We start from the raw sequence: 8,803 nt of genomic DNA on the forward strand, positions 1-8,803 counted from the left end.
GTCACTTATCAGACATTGTTTTATCATTTTCAATCCATACATCATTCTTCTCAGCAGTGAACTAAGAGCTGAGGAATTCCACTATCATCTATTCCTATCATACCAGACACCCTGAGCCCCCATGCTATCCCACCACTTATATTCCTCTTAAGCCCTCACCACAACTTTTTTTTAAAAATCCCTTTTTGTTGAGCTCACCAGCACATTTAGAGCATCCATGCTTTGGACACTATTTTACAAGGCTGGAAGATGATCACATTATAGATCAGAATTAGGGCTAGGAGGAATCTTAGAGGCAATGAAATCCAACCCTTTCACTTCACAGATGAGACTGCTGAGACCCCAGGTCATACAGGCTAGTAAATGGCAGACTTGGATCAAACTGATTCCAACTCCTGCCTTTGTATTGATCTGCAGTCACCTTCCCTTGCTTCTATCTTTTAAGCATCTTTTAAAAATCTAAGTTGATTGCTAAGTCCCTAGGCATCCACATCCTTCTCTGTAGTCTATTCCTACGCATTTTCTCAGATTTGTTGCTATTTGTAGCATCAGAATTTTATCTTTGAGAACTTTCCATCCTGTCTTGACCAATTTCTTTTGAAAAGTTTTAGCCCATCAGATCAAATCTTCTTCATTTGAAATTGGAGCTCCCAAAATCTGGAGTACATGCCAGATTATTTCTCTGTACCTTCTCTTTATCATGAGCTCTAAGTAGTCAGCCTTTCTCCCCTTCCGCTTCAGATTCCCATTATTTCTACTTTGTTGGTCAGTATCAGGATCAAGATGACAATTGTTCCCCTTGCCAATTCCTATATTTAAATTATGTTTTTTATCGACAGCTTCTAGTTTTTCATAACCTTCCTTTCTGAACATATCACTCTCCCTTCATCTCTTGTAGCAAAGAATTTTAAAAGAGGGGGGAAAACAGTTCAGCAAAACCAACCAATGTATCAACTGAGTTTGATAATAGATGTAATATTTCACATCCATAGTCCCTCAAGGGGGCAAAGTGTGTATGGGGATGGTAAGTGTTCTTTTCTCAAATTTTTTCCAGGGGCACACATCTTGGGGAACACAGTTACATAGAGTTCAGTTGGTTTTTAAAATAATATTTTATTTTTTCCCAATTACATGTAAAAACAAATTTTGACATAGGTTTTTTTTTAATTTTGAGCTGCAAATTCTCTCCTTCCTCCCTTCCATCCTCCCTCCCTGAGATGTAAACATTTTGATATGTTATTCATGTGCAATCATGCACATGAATATTTTCCACATTTCCATATTAGCCATGTTGTGTAAGAAAACATATACACAAAGTGAAAAATAATATGCTTTGATCTGCATTCTCTGGAGGTGGATAACATTTTTCATCATGAGTCCTTTGGAATTGTCTTAGATCACTATATGACTGAGACTAGCTAAGTCATTCACAGTTGATTGTTGTAGAATATTGCTGTTTCTGTGTACAAAGTTCTCCTGGTTCTGCTCACTTCACTTTGCATCAGTTCAAGTATTTCCAGGTTTTTCTGAAATTATATTATCATTTTACAACAATATTCTATCACAATCATATCCTACAACTTATGCAGCCATTACCCATTTGATAGCTATCCCTCTTGACTTTCAATTCTTTGTCACCACAAAGAGAGCTGTTATAAATATTTTTGTACAAATAGATTCTCCCATCCCCTTTTAAAAGTCTTTTGGGGATACAGACTTAGCAGTAGTATTACTGGATCAAAGGCTATGCATGGTTTTATAGCTTTTTTGCTTATGGAAATGTTCTAGTCTAGGATCTGTACATGCTACATCAACTGCAGGTATGACTATGTCATGTCCACCCCACCTCTAACTCTTGTAGTTCCCTATTCCCTCCAGAATCAAATATAAAATCCTATATTTGACATTTTAAACCCTTCACAACCTGGTCCCTTTCTACCTTTCCTATATTCTTATATTTTAACACCCTTTACGTATTCTATGACCCAGTGACACTGGTCTCCTTGCTGTTCCTTGTAGAAGACATTCCATCTCTAGCATCCAGAGTCATTCCTCCTGACCCCAGCCTCCAAGCTTCCCAGGCTTAGTTCTAGACTCACCTTAAATTCTGTCTTCTGCCTGAGGTCTTTCCAACTCCTGGGGAGGCAGGTGCCTAGGCTTGGAGATTCTTTTCTCTATTCTGAATGTGGACTGTACCTAGTTGTTTCTTAGAATGGGAGCTCCTTGAGGGCAGGGACTGCTCTCACCTTTCATTGCATCCCCACCATTTACTATGTATGGTGCCAATCACCTAGCAAGCTCTTAATAAATGCTTCTTGATCAACTACTTGGCTGACAATTTAAAAAGCATCAATCCCCAATTCAATGTGCACAGTCTTTGGGTCACTGTTAGTTTCATTGAGTGTTCTAACACAGATCATGAATCTGAACACATTACATTCCCCACAGAGTGCAGATTCTCCATACCAGCCCTCATGATTAAAAGCAGATATTGCACCCTCTTGAGATCACATTTCCTGGGATCCTCCAGTAACCTTTGTACCACAGGGCTGACCACAGAACTACTTTCTTTTTAGGATGTTGACATCCAACATCCCAGAGATACAACCAGCTTAGTAAAACTAACTACCTTGACATTATGCTGAGCTCAGTTCGCATCTTACTGACCACTCATTTTCTTTAAAAAAAAAATCGCAATAACAACAATGCCATCATCATGACCCTGGACAGCCTTTTACATATTTCTGCTTTCTAATTTACCTATACAACTCTTAGCTTTTCTTTTACCTGGTAAACTGTTCTATTTTCTTCTTTTCTCCTTTTGGATTCAGAGATTATGCTGTAAATTGGTCACTTTCCCTCAAGGTTTGTTTGTTTGTTCTACAAACTTCTTAATTGTCTTTCCTCCCCTCCTTTAAAGAGAAAGCTACCTCTCCAGCTCCCTTTTTTCATCCCTGGGGCTATACTGGGTTTGCTTTGCTTTATGGAGAGACTGCAGGTACCTTTTAGACATTATCAATTCTCCCTGGAGTAACTAATAAACTGATTATTGTCTATGATAAAGGCTCAGCAAATTTACAAAAAGAACTCTCCCAGTTACTAGGCATCTTAGATGAGGCCCATCCTTTGCCTCAGTCACAGCCCCACAAGCAGATGAGGTTGGACTGGAATTGGATTTTTTGCAGTTGTGGAGATGCCGATCCTTTCCTTAGTGAGAGTCCCTAGGACTATAGCCTCTGGAAATTCCACTATTTATACTTGCAAATCAATTGTATAGATAGTTACCCTATTGCCTTTCTTGCATGTGAATGGGGTGGATTTATATTCTGTAGACCAGCACTACCTTCTCTCCCCCCCCCTGCTCCCCCCCTCCCCACACTCTTTAAGGGGCTCCGAATTAGTTTGGCAAAGCAAGTCAGATCTTTAGAATTATACAATCTCTAGTCACTGTCAGTCTACCTAATTCTATGGTTCCATAACTGAATAAATCTGTGCTTATGTGAGAGAAACTATTCCTTCCATTTTAATTCAGATTTTCTTTCACAGATGCATGTCATCCAAGAATCAATACAATCTTCAGACCTGGCACCATTTGAAGAGGAAAATAAACCTGAAAATTCCCAAGTTAATTTAAATTTATGTAGTGGGAAAAAAAAACAAGTTGATCTGAGTTCAAATCTCCCCTCAGGTTTTATCAGCTGTATGATGCTGGGCAAGTCACCTAACTTCTTTGTGCTTCAGTTTCCTTACAGGCAAAATGGGCATAGAACAGCACCTCCCTCCTCAGTCATTTATTAAATATGTGATCCTGAGCAAATCACTTAACCTTTGTCCATGCCTCTGTTTCTTCATCTGTAAAAGGGGGAATAATAATAGCACCTTCTTCCCAGGATTGTTGTGAGGATCAAATGAGATCTTTTAAAAGTACTAGCTCTTATTATTATTACTTTACAAGAAGCAGTGCGTGGTGTAATGAACTTTGTATGGGACTTGAAGTAAGAAAACCGTCTATTAGAAGAGTCTACTTTACTTCGTTTTTCAATTGGGTCTGATTTTAGGTGACACTGTGGCCATTGTTCATGGTCTTCTTGGCAAAGATAATGGAATGGTTTGCCATTACCTTCTCCTTTGTGCCCCCATTTTACAAATGAAGAATTGAAGCAAATAGGGGTTGAGTGACTTGCCCAAGGTCACACAGCTAGTAAGTGTCTGAGGCTGTATTTAAACTCAGATTTTCCTGACTAGGGGGGTGGGAGGGTGGGGCACAGGGAATTGTGTCTATCCACTGCACCAACTAGCTGTCCAACCACTTACTAGCTATGGGAATTTGGGCAAGTTGCATCTGGAAGGTTATTAGTCGATCAATCATAGCTAAGAGCTCACTAACACCATAAGTTAAGCTCTAGGACTAAAAATATAAAATCAAAACCAGTTCTTGCTCTCAAGGGAGACATAACACATAAGTTGGAATATACAAAATAAATACAGAATTGATGGAAGGCAACCTTGTGGGGATGGTTGGGGGTGGGAGGACTGAGTATGCACTTGAGCTGAATCTTAAAGGAAGCCGAGGGTTCAATCAGAGGTTGTAAGGAAGTGCATTCCAGGCATGGGGAACAGCCAGTGCAAAGGCCTGGTGATAGGAGATGTAAGGAATGGAAAGTAAGTCAGCATGCCTAGACTATTGACTACTATGATTGCATGGAAGGAAGCAGAATGTATGATTGAAAAGGTAGAAACTGATCAGGTTTGGAAAAACTTTAAATAGCAAAGAATTTTTTTTAAATTCTGGAATAAGAAACCCCTGGAGTTCATTAAGTAGGGAGATGATTCAGTCAAATGGGGCTGCTAGGTGGTACAGTGGATAGAGTTTGGGACCTGGAGTTAGGAAGATGCGAGTTCAAACCTAGCCTGGGATACTATGTGACGCTGGGCAAGTCACTTCACCCTGTTTGCCTCAGTTTCCTCATCTGTAAAATAAGCTGGAGAAGGAAAAGGCAAACCATTCAGTTATCTCTATCAAGAGAACCCCAAATGGGGTCCGTGCAGAGTTGAACACTCCTGAAGAACATGGTCAGACCTGTGATTTAAGGAACTCAACTTTGGCAGCTCAGGCGGAGGATGGAGTGGAACGAGGGGAGATTTGAGAAAGGAAACTAATTAGTTGTTCTCTCCTCTAAAATGGGGATAATTGATGCCTGGAGCAGCTACATCACAAGGTTATTGTTTAATAAAAAGAAGGCCTGGAACTTAAGTGGGAGTTATTATTATTATTATCATAGAGCTTAATGGACTTAGCTATCAGTACTTTGGACTTGTGCCCTGGGGAGAGAAGCCCAGGTCTTCCCCAAGCAAACAATAACCACTTTAGGAGTTTTGAGTATAGGTTTTGGTTTTATCAGGACACACTTAAATGGAGTTTGTCCTTAATCAGATTTGTAGGAAGCTAAGTTAGTACACCTGAATGTTGTACAGCAGTGCGTTAAAAGCGCACTAAGAGGTGATACTGGCCTCCCGGATGCTGCCCATGTCTGGAATGCTCTCTCTTCTCCACTCTGACTCATTACTGTCCCTTGCTTCCTTTAAGTTCCAATTAAAATCTCACCTTCCACAGGAAACCTTCCCTAACATCTCTTAATTCCAATACTTTCTTTTAATTATTTTCTATTTATCCTGCACATAGATTGTGTTGCATTTATTGATTGATTTGCATTTATTTATTCATTTTCAGGTTGTCTCTCACATTAGATTGTAAGCTCCTTGAGGGCAGAGACTATCTTTTGACTCTTTTTGTATCCTGAGTATATAGCACAATGCCTGGCACACGGTAGCCACTTGAAGTCAGGGCATGTGAATCTAAATCTTACCTCTTATCCAGATTAGTGCTGTGATTGTGGGTAAATCACTCTTCGAATCAACTTTCTGGAGAAGCTAAGATTGGAGCTGTCCACTCCTCAGGCTTATTATGAAGGAAGCACTTTTGAAAATTTAAATCAATAAAAAGTGAGCTGCTGAAGAACTTGGACGACAATGCTGTTACAGTAGAATACAATTGGTAGTTGGAATTTACAAAGCTCTTTAAAATTTACAAATTCATTTACAGAACGAATGCAAAAATAATTAAGCCCTGAGGAAACAAGCCAAAAGGAAAGGGTGCCTGCTTCCTGCAGATTCACATTTTAATGTGGGAGATAATGTATAAAGAAGTTTCAGGTATAAGTCAGATGGAATGGTCCTTAAGGTGCAGTGGCAAAGCAGATGGTCATACCTCTTCTTTTAATGGCATTTCCATTAATGAAATCCAATCAGTTTCTGGTGTGGGACCATTTGATAGCACAAAGGACTTTGGTGGGAAGGTTTTTTTTTTTTCTGAGCTATCAGAAGCTGTGACTGTAGTACCCCCTAGAAGCATATCTCCATAGGGATTGTTCCTGGGATGATGTCTACAGGGGTTGGGCTGGAAGTTAGACCTGTGGTACTGCCACTCTTGGGCTTATCTGTCAGCTGGTGGCAGTTGGTCAGCAACTGGTGTTGGTGGTGGTGAGAAGGGTGGACTTCCTTCTCCAGAGTGATTGTCCTCCTTTATGATGGCTATGAGGCCCAGATTGAAACTGGTATTGTTATACCCAAGGCTCATTGATTCAGGGTCCTGGTCCATCAGGGCTTCCTGAAGCAATGGTTGAGGTGGTAGTCAAGGTGTAATTTAACTTGTCTGCACATACAGCCCCTTCAGGTGCCTTTAGCAGTTGGATGGTTAGAGGATATGGCTGAAGACACAAAGAAAGAGAAAGAATAGTCCCTGTTCTCAAACAGCTCCCATTCTGATGAGAGAGACAACATGGAAACAACTGTGAACAAAGCAATTATATAAAGGATAAATTAGCATTAATCACAGAAGGTAGGCCCTAGTATTAAGGGGTACCATGAAAGACTTCTTACAGAAAGTGGGGATTTAGTTCAGATTTGAGGGAAAACAAAAAGCAGAACTGAGGAGGGTGTATGGGGTACACCAGAATGGAACCAGGAGATGGAGTGACTTGTGGGAAGAACAGTAAAGAGGCCTGTGTCATTGGATCAGAAAGTAATGGATGAGAATAAAGTATAAGAAGACTAGAAAGGTAGCAAGGGCACCAAGCTATGAAGGTTTTAAAAGCCAGCTGTTATATTTAATCCTGGCTTCAATAGGGAGCCACAGATGTTTATTGAATATTGAATTCAATATTGAATTGAAAGGGGAAGGGTTAAACAAGGTCAGACTGGAAGGTGGAAAGAATATTTTGATAGCTAAGTGGACAATGTACCACAGTGGGGAGAGATTTGAGGAAGGAAGACCAAACAGAAGGCTATGGCAATAGTTCAAGTATGAGGTGTTAAGGAGTCTGGGCAGCAGTGGAGGCAATGTTATCAGAGAAAAGGAGACATATATGAGAGAGGCTGCAAAGGTTAAATGGACAGGACTTGGATGGAGGGTGAGAGAGCAAAGACTCAAAGATGACCTCTAGGTTAGACAGATGTTTGTTTGAAAAAGAACAATCTCAATGAGTAGACAGTGTGATAAAGGAAAACCAAAGAAATCAATGCAGTCTTGGGCTACAGCTTCCAGAAATAAGATGTCCTGGTCAGCCCCTATCTGGAGTGCCGTTTTCAGCACTGGTCACCCCATTTCAGAAAGGACATTTGTATAAAGTGAAGCTCACCCACAGGTCAGTCAGGAAGGATGGTGAAACTGATAGCATGTTGGCATAGGATGATGGGCTGAAGGAACCATTTTTGAGGTACATAATAACTTCTTTAAGTATCTGAAATTGTCCCTCATTTTTTTAAGAGAACCAGTGGTGCCGCAGGGTGATGTCTTGACTTATGTATGAACTGGATTTAAATGAGGCAGAACTTTGAAAAGCCCGCAGTCTCATTCTCTCCTTCAGAGTCATTGGAATCCAAAGACAAGACAAAAGTCAGGATGAATGGCAACAGCTCAGGATGTAGTGAGTGTCCTTAACTGGGTAAACCATCTAGGCAGATGGGCTAAACCAGGTTGAGGGTAACTGATAGGAACCCTCCCTATCAGTGAGTTAGGGGGATGTCTTCCCGAAGCACATGAAGACTTCCCCAGCAGAATGGGCAGATGAGAACAATCTGTTCCAATGGCCAAGAAGGAAACTGAAGCAGGCATTGTAGAGCATTTAGAGCTTGGTGAGATACTGAAGATGCCACTGCATCCTGGGGCACTGCCAGTCATCTTGACTTTTGTCCTGCCACTGGACTCTAATGACTCTGGAAGAGAGAGGGAGGCTGATGACTTTGTGCATCTCTGCCTCACTTCAATCCAATTCATGGGCAAATCAAGACATTTTTTTTTACAAGGGAGTCAAAAGCACAGAAGTTCATTGGAGTTGCCCAATTTTGCCAAAGCAGAGGGGAAAACCAATTTGTCCATTCCATATCCTAAATGAGTCTCCCTGAAACACTCTTACCTTCTGTCCCCACAAGAACACAGGAGTAAAGTGAACACTGATAAAGAATTCAGAAGCCTATTGAGAGGAAGGATGGTTGCATTCATTGGATTTGTATCCCTAGGGTTTAGAACAATGCTTGGCACATAGTAGGCATTTAATAAATGCTTATTGATTGACTGTGTAGGGTTTATCTCTAAAACTGGTGTTCTTAATATGGGGTCTCTGAACTTTTTTTTAAAAATGGAATTGGTTTCCTTTGTTATCCCAAGTATTTTTTTTAATGCTCTTAAAAACATGATTCTAAGGTGTCTCTGAGTGGCTTCACCACACTGTCCTAGAAATCCAAC

The sequence above is a fragment of the Petaurus breviceps genome, unplaced genomic scaffold (assembly GCF_028583685.1).
Source record: "Petaurus breviceps papuanus isolate PSGF00001 unplaced genomic scaffold, PetGlider_PUasm1.0 446, whole genome shotgun sequence".
NCBI classification, from domain to species: Eukaryota; Metazoa; Chordata; class Mammalia; order Diprotodontia; family Petauridae; genus Petaurus; species Petaurus breviceps.